Here is a 21,499-nt window from a genome sequence, read left to right on the forward strand (position 1 = left end):
TGCAAGGCTTACTAACACCGGAGGCAGAAAGATAAACGAGTGCGAATGACGTGAGCACGTAAAATAGTACCCGCAAAATGAATTCACGACTTCATTGAACAACTTTAAAAACAATGGTAAAAGATGAACTCCATCCACAAAAACACAACATCAAGCAAAACTACCAGCAATTGCTAACGAGTTCGGGGGAGAATCATTGCTTAAATGTTTATTGAGGCTTTCGTGCGGTTCAGCCATTTTGCTTCGCACACTTCCAGCCTTTCGGCTATTGGCTGCTCTACAAATACCACCAAAAGGATAGTCGTTGCAGTCCGTTTGAAGCGCAAGCTGTCGGAAATTTGTTAAACTGTTACCCAAGGAGGGTGGTCGATTGTAAACGACTTGGTTCTAACTCCGGTGTTAGAGAGCCTTGCACAACAGTGCAGTTCGCAGTTGTGTAGATGCAGTGATAGGGGCCACAGTGTTCACCATTTAGTTTTATTTTATTTGCTTGCCTACTTTGTGTACAGGCAGCTTCGAGTGTTTCATTGCATGTTATTTGCAGAAACTGATTTGTAGGCGAAATCGATTTTTCAAATTTCAAAAATAAACCGACGGACGGTAATCAGAAACACATTGTTTCCAACATTAGTTATTAACACTACATTTATAAAAATTACTGAAAACCTGATTTTGTTGCAGCCAATAATGGACCACATTCCGACGTATTGCTCCAACATGCCTCTGACATCGTTTCAATCACAACTTGTTCTTCGTTAACTGCATCGAGGGGATCATTCCGCGTGTCTGCCGGAAACCCAAAGTTTTGTGGTCAAAGCATGGTTACGGGAGGCCTTTGCACTGTTAGTATTTCTGATGCACAATAAAATGTTCAAGGCAAGATGCACCACGACAAAAAAGAAAATATATTTTGTGCCAAAGAAAATAAGCTACACTAACTTGCCGTCAGCAAAATTGCGACTAGCAAGAAGTTTTACATTTTAAGCAATTCCAAATGAAGCTATTTTATTCAATCCCGAACATTCAATGCAGGGCGACGATGGAGGTCCTCTTGTCTGCCGCCATTCCAATCAAGGAAATCAGCTCTTTCTTCATGGGGTTTTTTCCTACAATTTTCAACCCTGCGGTAGCTTAAACGTCTTTAACAAGGTTCGTCCTACTACTCCCAGTCCCAAGTGTGAGTGAAAACTTTGGAAATTTACTAATAGAAGATTTTCTCGCACAGGTAGCAGACGTGCGTGTGTGGATTGACGGGGTGATTTCTGCATAACATTAAGACAGGACGCCACGTCTGGCGGCTTGCTAGAAGCAACATATACTCAGATTTAATAAACAACGCACATCACCAATGTTTGTCGTTTGCTTTAAGGGCTAAAACAGATATAAAAATAGTTGAACGACCTGGTGCGGGGGTGCGAGGGACGGTTCTCTAGGGAAGAAAAGCAACGAAAAGTAACCTATGTGAGCCAACCAATCAATCAATAATTTCGGGTTGATGTACCCAGTAGCAATGCGTAACATTGCTTATTTGACAATGAGCGGACCTAACTGTAGTTCACACAAGGGGCATACGTTTGCACAATTTCATTTAATTTTTAATAAAATCATACCATTGTACGCTGCATCATAATAAAAGAAACATTGTAGGCGGTGCAAGTAAACTCACCACAGGGTAAATTGTGATGTTCAGAGTGTCCTACTGTTGCAGGTTATGTAGTTTGCCGCAGAATTACGACCCAAACACCAGTATGTCTGTAGAACAGTGCAGGCTTATTGGGTGTCGAGAATGAACCGTAGATGGAAATAAGGTACTGCAAGTATTAAGAGAATAAATTCCATTACGAAGACAGTATTTTGGGGTCGTTGTGTGTTTACATTTGCGATTTACACAACCAACTTCTGCTGCTTGCATTTAACCATGGTTCCGACTTCGCATCATCAATGGGTCTGGCGTTACAGTACTGCAGGTAAAGATTGGCGGAAAACGTATCAAGTAAGATTGTATTTCTTTCATGAAACGTGTGCAGCGTTGAAGAATGTCCATTTCCTCGGTAAAAATATCTTTATTTTAGCCTCAGTTGGTAGCCTCACAATCTACAACCTACTACTTCAGGCCGATGTTGTAAACGCAAAAAGGCTGATTTTTACCCGAGAAAAGCACGCCTTTTTTCTCGAGTATATAAGGTCGGTGTGGTTTCCGCGTGCATCGTGAACAAAACTTGTGAATTTGCTGTGCCGTTGAATACACCACCCTGGTGAAATTTGTGATTAGTAAATACGTTTTGTGCTCATTTTTGCAACAGGACAAGAGAACAACCGAACAAAAAATAGCCTATGCTGTGGAGAACGGAGTGGCTCTGTGTCGTCCCGAGATTCCACAAGATTTCACCGACCCGGCGCATCAGTGTGTAGCCAATGAGGTTCCTGGTGTATGCGGAAGCTGCTGTCGACACGATATGTGCTTTATTGCTGATGTACTGGAGCCGAGCTGCAGTGCACATTTGGATGTTACGTGTACAGGAAGTAGGCTTTTAATAACATAAAGCACACCAGATAAACCGCCTTGGTGGTGTATCAACAACGTCATATTTTTCATATATTATGTTGTGTTTTTGAGGCATTTTTTATTGACGTCGGTTATTGGTCACGCTGCAAACACACATCAACTCATTCACGGCGAGCGCTATTCGTTCGTATGCACATGACACTTCAAGCAACATGCCACCTTTTCAATGAGTCTCGGGGTAATACGAACTTAAATAACCCTGTATGCATTTTTTATGTAAACCATGTATTTTCTGCGTAAAAACGGCCGTGATAAGAGATACGAGGCTCAAACATACGAAACACGAACATACGAAAGACGCAGACATACTTTTGTGGTTTGTAACCAAATCGATATACTTTTAATGCTCGTGCGACTGTTATTTAAGTGGTATATTCCACGCAGGATTATATTGCGCTGATAGGAGCATCGTCACCTCGTAATCATAGGAGAATATAATTTTGTAAAAATATTACATTTTTCGTCTCTTCCGCCTGTGTGGAAATTGAGTCAGAAATACTTGGAGAAAATCTTATGCACGTTTTTGTGGAAAAATATTTGCGTGCACGCAATTCCCTGACTTTACTCCTACACAACCACAACATGGACGGAATTAAGGATGCGGACGGAGATAAACATCCTGCAAAAAACTCCCACACACACCAAGATCATCCGTTCAGATTCACACGGCGCTACACCATAAAAAGTATCAGACCAAGCAATACAAAATATCAATACATTCCCCTTGATCGACAAAAAGTAGCGTGTCAATAGTAAATAATAATGTTCGCTTCATATATTTCTGTGGTGGTTAACTAGTTTTGAAATATTTGTTTTAATCTTACCCTAAATAGTATTACGCTTGTACAATCTTTTTTCAAAGTTTGTCGGGACAAGTTTTAATCCAGCTTTAATGTCGACAGATAAGTGGGTTAGCTCGTGTTTTCAACGTGCTTAAAGCTGCATTATTACAGTACGGGAATGAATCACGAAAATAATACTGTAGGGACGAAACATCCTGTTTAATTGTCCCTGGGTATTAACAGCCTGCGTGGCAATACAACAATTATTTATTTAGTATCCACGTACTGCGTTGAACAGGCAGTCCACATAAGAAGAAAATATTAAATTTTTTGCAGGTTGCTTACTTTTGGTTTCTGAAGAATCATGAAGTGTGTTTGGTTTTTGGTCGCACTCTTCGTTTTCTTGGAATGTGCCGGGGCCCAAAGTAAGTTTTTCTTTGTTAGTTTTATTACCGGGATGTTATTGTTTCAAATAACGTTCGTGAAGATTTTTATACATACAAATGTTGGGTTTATTACCAGGGTGGGTAACATTAAGGAACGGGTATCGGACCAAAACATAACTTAGAAACTTCATAGTTTGATGAATGCTCAGAATCAAGTTTTACTGTCATATTCCTAAACATGTTTTCAGTAATAAGAAACAGATCTCTTAAACGCTTTCAATACCTGCCTTTGGCTAAACTATTGCTAAAAATAAATGTTTAGTTGTTTTTATTCATCGTGTTAAGCCAACAATTACAAATATTTTTTACACAGATGCGTGCGAGTGGTGCTTCAGAGAGTTGTCATGCGAAGGACCGAGCGCAGGCAACCCTAACGAAACATGCTGGAGTTGCATCAGATCGAAATGCGGTATAACAATAGAATAGGATGCATGTAACGTGTTTGATTGGCATGCGGTTCTCAACTAATAATGAAGCATTGCTATAGAACGAGAAAAGAAAGCAGTGTGTACGTGCGTTTAACATTAAGTTAATACAATATTTTAATGTATTGTATTTTGATGTAACTTAATGTGTCAGAGACGGAGTTTTCTTTTCGAAATTTGGCGTCGAGAGGAATCGACTGCATCAAAACGAGTTGGATGAACGAAAGCTTGTGTTCGTCTTCTTGTCCCAATTTTACAACTCAACACGAACAACGATTAATGGACTTCAAATCTTGTTTGGGTCCCTCTGTCGGTAAGTGCATATAGCATGAGGTTCAATTTATTAAAGTAGTCGCCAGTGGGCGGTGTACAAAAACCTCCACAGAGAAGTTTTTCGTTGGATGTGTTTGATGTCGTTACGTTTACCTGCAATTTATTACGCAGTGGTCTTTAAACTTTGTGTAAAATGTTTACTGATATCTAATTTACGTTAACGTCTTTTCTTAGACGAAATCACGCTTTTCTACGCTCACCAAAAGCAGAATTTGCCCTTGTAATCATTCCAAAAAATATATTATCCTTGTTTTGAAAAATAGACTATGCTGTGGAGAACGGAGTGGCTCTGTGCCGTCCCGATATTCCACAAGATTTCACCGACCCGGCGCAGCAGTGTGTAGCCAATGAGGTTACTGGTGAATGCGGAAGCTGCTACCGACACGATATGTGCTTTACTGCTTATGAACTGGAGCCGAGCTGCAGTGCACATTTGGATGCTGCGTGTCCAGGAAGTAGGCTTAGTCAGATAGAGCACCAGTTACACAGCCTTTGTGGTATATTCCGCGCAGGATTGTTTTGCGCGCATCGTCACCTCGTAACCTTAGAAGAATAGAATTTTGTGACTTGCGGGATTAAATTCGCAAACTTGAGACCAAATTTTCTAAAAAAAAATGATTTATTACAAACCTTGTCAATACATGTAAGATGCTGAGCAAAAATGGCAGACGCATGGTGCCAGTATGATCTCTTAATTTTTATTCCAAACACTGAAAGAATATTTTAATAATCTGTCCTTCTGGCACAATTGAACGTAAGCTAGGCTTCTGAATAGCTGATGAAAGTTACGTTTAATTGTACCAGAAGGGCTGAATATTGAAATATAATGTGCCCGGCAGCAACAGCAAATGAAATAATAATAATTAGTCTCATGCCATCGACAGTTTTCTTCTTGTTTAGACACAGGAAACCTCGAATATTTCCGATTCGGTTAAATACAGATGGTAGCGCTGATTCCATGAGCGCTAAATTGCTTGTAAATGTGAAATAGGACCTTTGTATTTAGGACATTCTTAACACTGAAACTGATCGTCTGTCGGTCTTTAATTTCGCATAACATTCTGATAAAAGTTACGTTTGAGGAGATACGATGTTCAATTACAACTGACGCTTTCTTCCCAGGTTTTAATTCAACATGCATGATCCTGGCATGGCAAGACGGCGGTTCAACAAGCGCACCTATAAACGACACTGTTACGAACCGTCTGACCGAATGCGGCATCTGTTTTGCCGAATGTGCTGGTACAAAACTTTGACTGTGTTTTACATTTCATCAAATGTTACCCTACTGATACACATCACAAAATGTCACAATATTTGCTGCTTTTTAGGCATGTCAGCGTGTCTGAAATCCTGCAAAGATCAACGACCTCCTTTTCCTGACGATGTTCCGTGTGCTCTCTGCCGTGCCTTGTGCGCAGGTGAGTTAGCGTCACCATACAACGATTTGACGGCCAAATTTTAAGGCAAAGATTAATAGAATTGCTTTCCGTCGCCACCTTGTAACTTGATGTAAGTATTTCCACTCTTGGAGTGCAGTTTGACCAATGCCTGTTCAGGAGGCGCAAACTTTGCTTATCTTGCTGTTATTGACACATAAGCGCCCGACCCATATAGCTGGAGGAACACCCCTTTAGGATTCGTGGCCAGGATATCCTGGGTTCAAAACTCAGTGTGGTGAAACAACAATCAAAATAAACATATGAAGTTCACTGTTATGTTACAATTTAGTGAATAAACCGCATACATCTCAATTAGGTGATTTTGTTGTAGGTACCGCAGATTCGACAGATTGCGTCACACAAAATTGTGATTGTACTAGCTGTGATGAATGTGTAGCAAGTTGCAAGTCGCAGCACGGTATGTAAACGTACTGGAAGTTGTTATTTATTGCAATTCTGTTTGTAACTAGTTTTGCGCTGATATATATCTTCTACTTGTAACAACATTTACTGTTTTGTTTCAGGAACTAAGTTTTTTAGTCTTCTGGATCCCTGCATTTGCCTGGAACGAGCAACTCCGTTACCCAGAACAACTTCATCTAGAATCCTTGGTAACCAATAAGGTTTCTTACATTTTTTTCAGTTGTAATTGTGATCGTTTTATTCAGTATGTAAAAAGTCTTTACACAAACCTTTTATATCACAACCAAAGAATTACATTGATCTCTTTGACAATTTCACGTCCAAATCAATATTTTTGTTGCAATATTTCTTGAGTGAGCTGCAGACTGTTTCGACCAATTAAGTTTTATAAATGCAGCTTAGAGAGGCTGCTGATGGACTTACCAGCCAAATCACGAAGCGAAGTCTGACTTTGCAGTGACCGTCATCCGTTGGGTTCCAATATAAAGGACAAACTGCCGGTGATAAACCTTGGTGGAAGGCACAATGGCAGTATTTAAGTTAGCTGCAGACAAGTGCACCAATGCGACCATTTCGCTGTCATTACTGTAGCTTGGTGACTGGATATAAGTTCTTGTTTTTGGAATACTGCAGGTGGGCGAGAAGTGTGTCAAGGAGATTATCCGTTTATGGCTTACGTTTACTCGATTCCTAACGCGCAGAGTTTTTGGACAGTAGGATCTCTTATTTCCGACGAATGGGTGATCTCGTCGGCTCGTGCCTTCAAGTAATTGTATTGCATTTGTTGTATTATAAATTACATAGCAAGATATTTTGTAGCTTGTCTGTATTCAGTGACTTCCTAAACACAATTTCCTGATAAACATTTTCTTTGCGAACCAGCTCAGCTAACGCAGTTACAACGTATGGAGTTGTTTTGGGAGAACATAATCGATTGAAGAATTCCAGTACAAAACAATTCTTCACCTTGTCCGAAGTTATAATCCACCCGAGCTTTAGTTCATCAACTTTCACCTTCGATTTTGCACTTGTCAGGGTAAGCGCAGTTTTGAATCGGATTATACTAAAGTTAAAACAAGTGCAAACTGGGACATTGAAACGCTCATTTATCTAATTTTGAGAAGAAAGTTCAATCACTGTGTTCTGCATTTATCATTTTTACCCCAGAAGAGTTTGTTGTCAAAGTACTATAGCACAACTTGAGAGTTGATTGCTTACATTTTAGCACTTGGTTTTCGTCGCAACACTCTTTCATTTTACAACTACAAATAGTTGTGTTGCTTGCGACAGACCATAGACATTAAAATAGAAAAGTGACCGCTTAATAATGAATGGAATTTGCGTTATTTTGATTTACGTGAACTGTTTATTTGCCAGCTATCGAGAAAAGCCACGTTCAACCAGTTTGTGATGCCCGTCAATATGGTGCCAAGTGGAACTCAAACAGACGATGTTGGAGGTCCGTTTGCCGGAACAACTTGCTATGTGGCGGGCTGGGGATACACAAGTTTGTATTTACAACTTTCGGAATTCGTCTTTCGGTTCAGCATTGGCGCTTGCAGAGAAACATGTGTATTAATCCTGCTTCTTCGACCTCTCTTCTAAATGCGAAATATTTTTAGTTGAAATCTTTACTTTACGATTATTTTTTAATAAATAATTATTAACACCTAATCTTTAAATTGGACAGAATGTAGCCCCTAATGAGGCACTGTCTCAAAACCAGCGACAGGAATAAGCGGATAGGAAATGTTTGCAACCAAGTGCTTCTGATTACCGTCAGTCGGTTTATTTTTGAAATTTGAAAAATCGATTACGCCTACAAATCAGTTTCTGCAAATAAAATGCAATAAAGCACTCGAAGCTACCTGTACACAAAGTAGGCAAGCAAATAAAAAAAAACTAAATGGTGAACATTGTGACCCCTACAACTGCATCTACACAACTACGAACTACACTGCCGTGCAAGGCTCTCTAACAGCGGAGGCAGAAAGATAAACGAGTGCGAATCACGTGAGCACGTAAAATAGTACCCGCAAAATGAACTCACGACGTCATTGAACAACATTAAAAACAATGGTTAAAGATGTACTCCATCCATAAAAACCCAACATGAAGCAAAACTACCAGCAATTGCTAACGAATTCGGGGAGAATCATTTTTTGAATGTTCATTGAGGCTTGTGTGCGGTTCAGTCATTTCGCTTCGCACACATCCTGCCTTTCGGCCATTGGATATTCTACAAATACCACCGAAAAACAATTTGAAATGCTCAGGTGCGCTCCTGGCTGAATTCCAACCTGACCGGTGCTGTGTCCATTTTGTTAAAAATTTATTTTTGGTTCGGCCAACATATTGTTCCTGACAGGTTATGCACGTCGCAACACAAATGCCGAAACTCGTACCCGTCAGATGTTGCAGCATTTTATATTGTTTTCCTGCTTTTGTTGTTATTGTGGACGTTTCGTCAACCATGGATGTGTGATTACAATAGTGTCCGCACAATGCGCACCGCCCACAAGGGTAGGTATCAGGAGAGTCGTTGCAGTCCGTTTGCAACGCTAGTTGCCGGTAAATTGTTAAAATGTTACCCAAGGAGGGTGGTCGTTTGTAAACTTGGGCCTAGCTCCGGTGTTAGAGAGCCTTGCACAACAACAGTGCAGTTCGCAGTTGTGTAGATGCAGTGGTAGGGGCCACAATGTTCACCATTTAGTTTTTTTATTTGCCTGTCTACTTTGTGTACAGGTAGCTTCAAGTGCTTTAATTCATGTTATTTGCAGAAACTGATCATGCATTTGTAGGCGAAATCGATTTATCAAATTTCAAAAATAAACCGACGGACGGTAATCAGACACACATTGTTTCCAACATTAGTTATTAACATTAATAAAAATTACTGAAAACCTGATTTTGTTGCAGCCACGACTGGACCAGTTTCCGACGTATTGCTCCAACTTGCCTTTGACATCGTTCCAATCACAACTTGTTCTTCGTTAACTGCATCGTTGGGACCATTCCGTGTGTCTGCCGGAAACCCAAAGTTTTGTGGTCAAAGCATGGTTACGGGAGGCCTTTGCGATGTGAGTACTTCTGATGCACAATAAAATGTTCAAGAGAAAATGCGCCACGACAAAAAAATAAAATGCGTTATGTGCCAAAGAAAATAAGCTACACTAACTTGTCACCAGCAAAATTGCGACTAGCAAGAAGTTTTACATTGTAAGCAATTTCAAATGAAGCTATTTTATTCAATCCCGAACATTCAATGCAGGGCGACGTTGGAGATCCTCTTGTCTGCCGCCATTCCAATCAAGGAAATCAGCTCTTTCTTCATGGGGTTTCGTCCTACAGTACTGAAACCTGCGGTAGCTTAAACATCTTTAACAAGGTTCGTCCTACTACTCCCAGTCCCAACTGTGAGTGAAAAACTTAATTTACTAATAGACAATTTCCTCGCACAGGTAGCAGACGTGCGTGTGTGGATTGACGGGGTCATTTCTGCTTAACATTACGACAGGACGCAACGCCACATCTGGCGGCTTGCGGGAAGCAACATATACTCAGATTTAATAAACAACGCACATGGCTAATGTTTGTCGTTTGCTTCAAGAGGTTAAAATAGAAATAAAATAGGTGAACGACCTGGTGCGGGGGTGCGGGGGACGGTTCCCCAGGGAACAAAAGCAATGAAAAGTAACCTATGTGAGCTAACCAATTAATCAATAATTTCGGGTTCAGTTGGTAGCCACGCAATCTACAACCTACTACTTGAAGCCGATGTGGTAAACGCAAAAAGGCTGATTTCTTCTCGAGAAAAGCACGCATTTTTTCTCGAGTATATAAGGTCGGTGTGGTCTCCGCGTACAGCGTTAACAAAACTTGTGAATTTGCTGCGCCTTTCAATATACCACCCTGGTGCAAAGAAATTTGTGATTAGTAAATACGTTTTGTGCTCATTTTTGCAACAGAACAAGAGAACAACCGAACACAAAAATAGCCTATGTTGTGGAGAAGGGAGTGGCTCTGTGCCGTCCCGAGGTTCCATAAGATTTCACCAAACCGTGAAAAGTGTGTAGCCAATGAGGTTACTGGTGAATGCGGAAGCTGCTGCAGACACGATATGTGCTTTACTGCTGATGAACTAGAGCCAAGCTGTCGTGCACATTTGGATGCTGTATGCCCAGGAAGTAGGCTTAGTCGCATACAGAAGCAGTTAAACAAGCTTTGTGGTATATTCCGCTCAGGATTGTGTTTCGCCCAGGAGCATCGTAACCTCGTAACCTTAGAAGAATACAATTTTGTGACTTGCGGGATTGAATTCGCAAACTTGAGACCAAATTTTCTAAAAAAAAAATTATTTATTATAAATCTTTTCGATAACATGTAAGATACTGAGTAAAAATGGCACACGCATGGTGCCAGTTTAATCTCTTAATTTTATTTCAAACACTGAAAGAATATTTTAATAATCTGTCCTTCTGGCACAATTGAACGTAAGCTAGGCTTCTGAATTGCTGGTGAAAAGTCGGTCAATCAAAGTTATTTGTGAGAACGTAATCGATTGAAGAATTCCGGTACCGAACAATTTTTTACCTTGTCCGAAGTTATAATCCATCTGAGCTTTAGTCAATCAACTATTAGCTTCAATCTTGCACTTCTCAGGGTAAGCAAAGTGCAGGATGACGTTTAATGCAGGATGACGTTGGAGCTCCTCTTGTCTGCTGCCATCCCAATCAAGTAAATCAGCCCTTACTTCATGTGTTTTTTTTCCTACAATTATCAATCCTGCGGTAGCTTAAACGTCTTTAACAAGGTTCGTCCTACTACTACCAGTCCCAAGTGTAAGTGAAAAACTTTGGAAATTTACCAATAGGCAATTTCCTCGCACAGGTAGCAGACGTGCGTGTGTGGATTGACAGAGTGATTTCTGCTCAACATCAATACAGGACACAACGCCACATCTGGCGGATTGTGAGAAGCAACATTTACTCAGATTTAATAAACAACGCACATGATTTTGTCGTTTGCTTCAAGGGTTAAAACAGAAATAAAATAGGTAAACGACATGATTTGTTTTTCTTGAGACCTAGAACGCCAACGCCATATTAAGTTTCTTGAATTTTTTGCTTCTTCGATATCCGATAGTAGGACTTGGCCTTCAACAATGCAAATTGATTTTACAATTAGCTATTTTTCGTCCTGTAGTCACCTGGGCCGAAAAGTTTTCAGAAAAGAAACATCGAATAAACATGTTTTCTTATTTGCCGGCTCGCTTCTGGCAAACAAGAATACTCAACATACACAAAACCAGAGCTTCCCAATTGGATCGTCGCAACGGATGTGTGCTTTGTTTTAACATTGTGAGGGCATCATAAACTATAAGGATAATGAAAATGTTAGCAAAAATCTGTTAATATTTCCCTTTTGTTACATTATATAAAAAGCCATGGAATACAAATTGACCTAATTTAAGGAAACGTCAATAACATTTACGAATATTGTTTAATCTTAAATGAATTGCTTTTGAAAAGTGTTTCAGCTCAACTCAGAATAGTTCGGTATTCTGACCAAGGATTTTGTGTTTTGGCCATCTAATCATTAATTTTTTAAAACAAATCATGCCTGCTTGACTTAAGCAAGGTGATGACCATATATGGCTGGACAATGGGATCGCTACGGGTTTTAAGTCTTTACGCTGTAACTTTAGTTTTGGCAAATTTGCTTTAATTTATCTCGTCTTTTCAAGACACTGTCTCAACTATAAGGCGTTGTTTTAGAAAATATGGTGATGAAACACTTGGCTTTTGTGGCCATAACTTAGAATGACACTAAAACTGTATTTTATTGAGTGCTGCAACTTGACAAGAGCTGCAATGCGATTTACTGTAACACAAAATATACTTTCAAGTATGGCGATTTTATTCAAGATATCCGGCGATTTCAAGCGCTAATATCATTAATTTCTTCCATCCTTCGGAGAAACTCTTCAGCGTCGCTTTCGACAAGTTCCAACTTTTCAAACTCATCCAACAAGTTGATAATCTCTCGTTCCTGTTCTCCTGCAGCTGTGTAACAATAAATAAATATGTGCAAAGGTTGTGCCACAATACTTCATGAGCCTCTTTGTTTGCTGTTAGCTTTTTCAAAGATAACAAAAGTTTTGTGAAATGAGAACGAATGGTAAAAAAAACAAAAAGAAAAACGCGTTACGAAAACACAAGCTTCATGCACTTACCATTAGTGGCGCCCTGTGCCGCACTGAAAAACAGAATAAGGCATTAAAAAAACATTTACATAGGGTTATAAGACAAATTCTGTTACCCCTTAAGAGCTGTTTTCCCGACACTCTTGGCAACGTTGGCAGCCTTTTTGGCAATTTTTTTAAGCTTCGACCAACCAGCCTCCACATCCAAGACAAGCAGGGCAGCGAAGACCACAACAATGATTGCCAACTTATTCATTTTAATCTGCTAATGTAACTCTGGTGTATATGTTAGTACTCATATTTATCGTATGAAACGCTATATATTTAGTTTAAGTGTTCTGACGTATATATCTGAGTAAACGTAAAATCAACAGCACGGCGAAACAGGTTCTTAATATTTCCATCGACGACAAACTGCTTGATGCATTTCATTTTTCGGCTAATAAAGCCTTCCAATCCACGACCAGCTGTCGCACTTTTCCGCAAAGAACAGCTTTTATGAGTCACGTGAAGCTGTTGAGTTAGATGGTAGTTACTCAAATAACGTCCCTGTTTCATATTACCACCATACTGCATTATGGAATTTTGTTTTATGCATTTTGTGAAACAGGAAACCCTTTTCAGCAGTATATATGGTAAACACGCAGCAATACAGTTTTGCACAGTTTACAATTTTCAGTCAGTAAGCCACAAAACAATCGAATGTGGAAAGATTTTGTGATGAAACTTTTCTTTAGCAATATTTTTGCAGAGTGCAATATGTGACAACAAAAAATAACTCAAAATTATAATATAAAAACACATTTTCTATTAAAACACACCCTGGTTAATTTCGACCTTTGTCACAAGAATGATTGTGGATTAGTTTGTGCGCCTTGACAAACGGTAACAGCAACGAAATAAGGGAAGAACATGAAATCATCTACACAACTAAGTAACAACTTTTGTGATGCCATTTACTATATTTGTGGGCACAAAACAAGCTGGTGTGCAAATTAACAAAAATATCCTTTGTCAGAGTTTTAAATTTGTCCGGAGTAATTGTTCAATGATTGAAACAAGGTTTGGAACTACTGTGCATCACCAAGTTTGTACTGACATACTGACCCGAAGCAGAGGAAGAACATTGGATCATTAAAACAGCTGTGCGGCAAGTTGCCTCATGCATGGGGTAATTCACTTCTCAGTTTGTGTGTGAGGATGGCGAAAGTAATTGTTGAACCAATGTTCTTCCGTTGCTTGTTGTCAAAACTCCTCTGCTTTTGTCAATGTATTTGTTAGAAAGTTTCTTTTTCATTTCTTTTCCTAACAATATTCAACTAAATTTTTTTGTTTCTATAAATTTTTGTTTTTTTTAATGAAGCACGCTTGGCGATGATTACTTTAGAAGGTCACTTGTGCATGGTGTCAACTCTCTGGCGCCACATAACAGTAAAATTCTTTGATCAAGGTAACATCGTGTCTGCGAAAAACTACAGCAAATTATTCCAACGTATCAATTTGCAACAAAACGTAGCGCCTAAAAATTACAGCTGCGGCAAATTGTCCCTCCTTGCACGAATAACAGTCTGTGCTGATGAAATGTCTCAAATCATCTGTAACATTTTTTTGTTTATTAAAAATATTCATGCTCAGAAATCAGAATTGTTCAACAGATCATCAATATTGGTCATTTTGTCTCTCAGCTTGTTGTCGTCAATGTCAAACTTGTTCATTTCTTCAAGATCGTCCAGGAAGTCGATGGCTTCTCGTTCTTCTTCGCCTGTTGCAAGCGTTGCGTGGTTGTGTTAAATCGAGTTAAACAATAAAATTCCTCGTCTCAAAGGATTGTGTCGTATGTTGCGCACATAAGTGACAGCAAAACCGTTTTGATAAGCAAAGTGGAGCCAAAATATGAATTGTGTAAGCTGCATACAGATGGCCAACTGTTTCGACCTAAAAGGTCTCATCAGTGCAGCTGGTGTGACTATCAGACGACTTTGCCTACCAAACGGCCAAGCAAGCTGCACTGATGAGACCTTATAATTGGCCATCTGTATGAAGATTACACGAAAAACCGTTTTGTTTTCAAACTATTTTTAATCAGACAAAAAGAAACAGTTTTAGGGATGAAGCTCACGTATCGGATGAAAATGCCCTCCACGAACTTAACATCAAACAATGGTTTTTCAAAGAAAACATTAGTTTTTTAAAGCAGGTCCATCAACCTGCGAATTGATATTTATCTTATTGCTTACCTGCTGCAGATAGAGCTGTTTTTAATCTGCAGCACATTTGAATCAATGTTAAAACGAGGCAACACAAAACTGAATTACCGCACAGTAAACCTGCAACTTACGCTTTTTTGGCGCTCTTCAAAGCAAAACCTTTTGTTTTGCTGAGCCACGAAGCTTCAACGTTTACCACGAGCATGAGAGCAAATACCACAACAAATATGGCACACTTACTCATATTCAATCCACAAAACGTCTTGATTTTAAAGCTTAATAAATTTATAAAGAAACGTTAATTGAAATGTAAATATGCACATCAAAATGCTCAGTTAAATTCCAATTAAAACCAGCATGTAATTCTAGTATTTGACCGTTGGTTGCGATGGGCAAACTAAAGATTTTTGCGCTCCTGTAAGTGTATAGTAACTGACATATGCTCGTTCCATTGCGCAAGCATAGTTATCTGCTCTTCGTCTAATTTGCACCACCAGTGTTACATTAAGACTTCAACACACACGCGAAGAAAAAATGCAAGACGATACCACAAAGACTGTCAAAATCTATTGTTTCATTGGTTGGCTGCTTCTCGTGGCACTGTCAATATTTACAATCATAGCAATGCCTTTTCGGTTAAGAATTGCCACAGTCTTCCTTAAATTTAGCCAATATGGCTCCATCCAAAACAAATTACCCTTACGATACACAAAATGATAATACAAACCACAACAGCAAATCACGCTAAGACAGGATCGCCGCACTTCAAAGGACTTTTACTTGCACATGTATAAATTCTTCTTTTGTAATCAAGCAACCGCTGTAATGTTCACAGAATGAACGTTAACGATCCGAAGGTTCAAGAAGTTTAATAAAGTGCCAACATCAATTTACACGTGTTGTATTAGATATACAAAGTTGTTATAAAACGGCTAAGAATAACGAATGCCTCGGATTGCACTTCTGCACGTGAAAATACGTCCGACAACCACTTACAGGCGCGGCATGTTTATCAAAAAAACATCAGTACATTGGACAGTTAGACAATACCCTGTGAGTTTTCGTGCAACTGGCAGCATTTGCTTATAATATCGCTCATGTCTTAAATCATCCGAGAATTGTCCCGATGAACTAACATTTACATAAAATTGAAGATGAATTACATTTAGTCAGAACCACAAAATTGGAATCAGATAATTCTGTTTTGTTTTATTGTTGGCGTAACATGAGATCAAGGCTTTTTTGTTCCATGGTGCTGCATGCACACTTTTCGAACCACCAGGCACACATTGATTGCTGTTCCGCACCTCAACAGTTTGTATATGTTCTTACGTACAAGAAACATTTAGCGAATTACCGCCACAAATCACAACGCGGCAAACAGCAAAGGAAGTAATTGGACCATATGGTTCCTCTACATGATGTCGGTGCTCTAGCAGGATAAGCACGATCCCATAGTGCTTGCTCCAAACGATGAACATCGCAACGGACGAATTTGTAACTCTTCGGCTGACTTTGTTAATTCGTTTTCTGGCTAATAAATGAGTTCCGTCAAAAAAAGATAGAGTAGGTGTCTCATAACCCGCTTTTATGCATATTTATGTAACCCCGTCCCCCTAGCGAACGCAAAGTTATAATTAGTTTACACTTATGCTAAATTTTGTCGATTATAATAAGATTTTGTAAACTATAGCATCTGGAATCTATGATAATTTTCCCTCATTTATATTGCTTTTGTCCACGCATCTTCCGTTGGGGTTAAACAGGTCCATGGCCCATTGTTATGAAGGACATGTTAATCGTTTATATCATAAACTGTTGAATTCCCAGGAAACATTTACCATGTTACTTTGGCACCAAAATCGTACAATACAATTTGTACAATATATCCTCGTTTGTTAATGCTTAACACGTTTTATGTAGCAAAATACACATAACAATCAACAGCTTTCCCTGGAAATTGCTACGTCATTTGTTCTGTGGTCAGAAGCCGAACATGCACACCAGGTTTGATTTGATGAAAACATGTTCTTTGTGGACTAGATAAATATTGAGGTGGCTCCTCAACTTAATTATATTTTTTGGCTGAAAGGAAAGTATGTGCTTATGTCAGGCGCGAATGCTTTGCCTGTGCTTATGTTCCTTTCTCTCCACAAGGAAAGTACACCATTACACACGAGTGACAAAACAACCCGATATCTAAGATTTTGTAGCATCCGTGAGGTAAAAATTTCCATAAAATCATAACATTGTACGCTGCATCATAATAAAAGAAATCAAGTGGGCTACACAAATAAACTCCAATGAGGTTACTGGTGAATACGGAAGCTTCTTCCGATACGTTATGTGCTTTACTGCTGACGAACTAGAGCCGAGCTGCCGTGCACATGTGAATGCTGCATGCCCAGGAAGTAGGCTTAGTCACAAAGAGCACCAGTTAAACAGCCTCTGTGGTATTTTCCGATCGGGATTAAATTGCGCCCAGGAGCATCGTCACCTCGTAATCATAGAAGAATATAATTTTGTGAAATTATCACATTTATAGACTTTACCGCCTGTGTGGAAATTGCGGCAGACATACTTGGAGCAAAGTTTTTGCGGAAACATATTTGCGCGCACGCATGTTCCTTGACATTATTCCAACACAATCAGAACATGGACGGAGTTAAGCATTCTGCAAAAAACACATACTGCAAGACGACATACCTTTCGTTCTTGCCGATGCCACGTGTCAAAAGAAAATTATAATGTTGGATTCATTTCTCTCTCCAACAAAGTTAGAAAAATAAGTCCAAAGTTTGAAAATATTTGTTTATACCTTTACACTGAATGATATTAGGCTTTTACATTCTTATTTCCAAGTTTGTCGGGGCAATTTTAAATCCAGCAATAATGTGGATGGATAAATGCGTTAGCTCGTGTTTTCAACGTGCTTAAAGCTGCATTATTACAATACGGGTATGAATCACGAAAATAATACTGTAAGGACGAAACATCCTGTTTAATTGTCCCTGGGTATTAACAGCCCGCGTGGCAATGCAACAATTATCGATTTAGTATCCACGTACTGCGTTGAACAGGCAGTCCACATCAGAAGAAATTATTAAAATTTTTTGCAGGTTGCTTACTTTTGGTTTCTGAAAGAATCATGAAGTGTGTTTGGTTTTTGGTTGCACTCTTCGTTTTCTTGGAATGTGCCGGAGCCCAAAGTAAGTTTTCTTTGTTAGTTTTATTACCGGGATGTTATTGTTTCAAAAAAGCTTCTTGAAAATTTTTATAAATACAAATGTTGGGTTTATTACCAGGGTGGGCAACATTAAGGAACGGGTATCGAACCAAAACATAACTTAGAAACTTCATAGTTTGACGAATGCTCAGAATCAAGTTTTACTGTCATATTCCTAAACGGTTTTTCAGTAAAAGGAAGTATAGGCAGTTTAAGCGCCCGCAATACCTGCAAGTACCTTTGGCTATTTTCCATAAGGAGCTATATATCTAACATACCCAGATTAAGCATAGCAACGTAAAAGCCGTGTGTGGAGAGGGCTATAAACTGTTCCTTAAAATAAATGTTATTATTCATCGTGCCAATCCAACAATTACAAATATTTTTGATACAGATGCTTGCGAATGGTGCTTCAGAGAGTTGTCATGTGAAAGGCCGAGCGCAGGCAATCCTAACAAAACATGCTGGAATTGCATCAGATCGGAATGCGGTATAACATTAGAATAGGATATACGTAATGTGTGTGATTGGCATGCGGTTCTCAACTAATAATGAAGCATTGCGATAGAACGAGAACAGAAAGCAGTGTGTACGTGCGTTTAACATTAAGTCGGTACAACATTTTTATTTCGATATCATTTAATGTATCAGAGACGGAGTTTTCTTTTCAAAATTTGGCGTCGAGAGGAGTCGACTGCATCAAAACGAGTTGGATGAACGAAACCTTGTGTTCGTCTTCTTGTCCCAATTTTACAACTCAACACGAACAACGATTAATGGACTTCAAATCTTGTTTGGGTCCCTGTGTCGGTAAGTGCATATAGCATGATGTCCAATTTATTAAAGTAGTCGCCAGTGGGCGGTGTACAAAAACCTCCACAGAGTAGTTTCCCGTTGTCGTTACGTTTATGTGTAACATTTTACGCAATGGTCTTTAAACTTTGTAAAAGTGTTTACCTAAATATAATTTACGTTAACGTCAACCATTTTCTTGGACGAAATCACTCTTTTCTACGGCCACGCTTCTCCCCACCAAGCGCAGAATTTGCCCTTGTAATCATTCCAAAAAATATATTATCCTTCTTTTGAAAAATAGACTATGCTGTGGAGAATGGAGTGGCTCTGTGCCGTCCCGAGGTTCCACAAGATTTCACCGACCCGGCGCAGCAGTGTGTAGCCAATGAGGTTACTGGTGAATGCGGAAGCTGCTACCGACACGATATGTGCTTTACTGCTGATGAACTGGAGTCGAGCTGCAGTGCACATTTGGATGCTGCGTGTCCAGGAAGTATGCTTAGTCAGATAGAGCACCAGTTAAACAGCCTTTGTGGTATATTCCGCGCAGGATTGTTTTTTCGCGCATCGTCACCTCGTAACCTTAGAAGAATAGAATTTTCTGACTTGCGGGATTAAATTCGCAAACTTGAGACCAAATTTTCTAAAAAAAAATGATTTATTACAAACCTTGTCAATACATGTAAGATACTGAGAAAAAATGGCAGACGCATGGTGCCAGTATGATCTTTTAATTTTTATTCCAAAAACTGAAAGAATATTTTAATAATCTGGCACAATTGAACGTAAGCTATAGGCTTCTGAATAGCTGATGAAAGTTACGTTTAATTGTACCAGAAGGGCTGAATATTGAAATATAATGTGCCTGGCAGCAACAGCAAATGAAATAATAATAATTTGTCTCATGCCATCGACAGTTTTCTTCTTGTTTAGACACAGTAAACCTCGAATATTTCCGATTCGGTTAAATACAGATGGTAGCGCTGATTCCATGAGCGCTAAATTGCTTGTAAATGTGAAATAGGACCTTTGTATTTAGGACATCCTTAATACTGAAACTGATCGTCTGCCGGTCTTTAATTTCGCATAACATTCTGATAAAAGTTACGTTTGCGAGATACGATGTTCAATTACAACTGACGCTTTCTTCCCAGGTTTTAATTCAACATGCATGATCCTGGCATGGCAAGACGGCGGTTCAACATGCGCACCTATAAACGACACTGTTACGAACCGTCTGACCGAATGCGGCATCTGTTTTGCCGAATGTGCTGGTACAAAACTTTGACTGTGTTTTACATTTCATCAAATGTTACCCTACTGATACACATCACAAAATGTCACAATATTTGCTGCTTTTTAGGCATGTCAGCGTGTCTGAAATCCTGCAAAGATCAACGACCTCCTTTTCCTGACGATGCTCCGTGTGCCCTCTGCCGTGCCTTGTGCGCAGGTGAGTTAGCGTCACCATACAACGATTTGACGGCCAAATTTTAAGGCAAAGATTAATAGAATTGCTTTCCGTCGCCACCTTGTAACTTGATGTAAGTATTTCCACTCTTGGAGTGCAGTTTGACCAATGCCTGTTCAGGAGGGGCAAACTTTGCGTATCTTGCTGTTATTGACACATAAGCGCCCGACCCATATACCTGGAGGAACACCCCTTTAGGATTCGTGGCTAGGATATCCTGGGTTCAAATCTCAGTGTGGTAAAACAACAATCAAAATAAACAAATGAAGTTCACTGTTATGTTACAATTTAGTGAATAAACCGCATACATCTCAATTAGGTGATTTTGTTGTAGGTACCGCAGATTCTACAGATTGCGTCACACAAAATTGTGATTGTACTAGCTGTGATGAATGTGTAGCAAGTTGCAAGTCGCAGCACGGTATGTAAACGTACTGGAAGTTGTTATTTATTGCAATACTGTTTGTAACTAGTTTTGCGCTGATATATATCTTCTACTTGTAACAACATTTACTGTTTTGTTTCAGGAACTAAATTTTTTAGTCTTCTGGATCCCTGCATTTGCCTGGAACGAGCAACTCCGTTACCCAGAACAACTTCATCTAGAATCCTTGGTAACCAATAAGGTTTCTTACATTTTTTTCAGTTGTAATTGTGATCTTTTTATTCAGTATGTAAAAAGTCTTTGCAGAAATATTTAAATCACAACCAAAGAATTACATTGATCTCTTTAACAATTTCACGTCCAAATCAATATTTCTTGAGTGAGCTGCAGACACGACCAATGTTTCGACCAATTAAGTTTCATAATGCAGCTTAGAGAGGGTGCTGATGGCCTTACCAGCCAAATCGCGAAGCAAAGTCTGACTTTGCAGTGGCTGTCATCCATTGGGTCCCAATATAAAGGACTAACCGCCGGTGATATACCTTGGTGGAAGGCACTATGGCAGTATTTAAGTTAGCTGCAGACAAGTGCACCAATGCGACCATTTCGCTGTCATTACTGTAGCTGTGTGACTGAATATATAAGTTCTTGTTTTTGGAATAATGCAGGTGGACGAGAAGCCTGTCAAGGAGATTATCCGTTTATGGCTTACACGTACCGAATTCCTAATGTGCAAAGTTTTTGGGTTGGAGGATCTCTTATTTCCGACGAATGGGTGATCACAGTGGCTCTT

Source organism: Ascidia mentula, chromosome 4 (assembly GCF_947561715.1).
Source record: "Ascidia mentula chromosome 4, kaAscMent1.1, whole genome shotgun sequence".
NCBI lineage: Eukaryota > Metazoa > Chordata > Ascidiacea > Phlebobranchia > Ascidiidae > Ascidia > Ascidia mentula.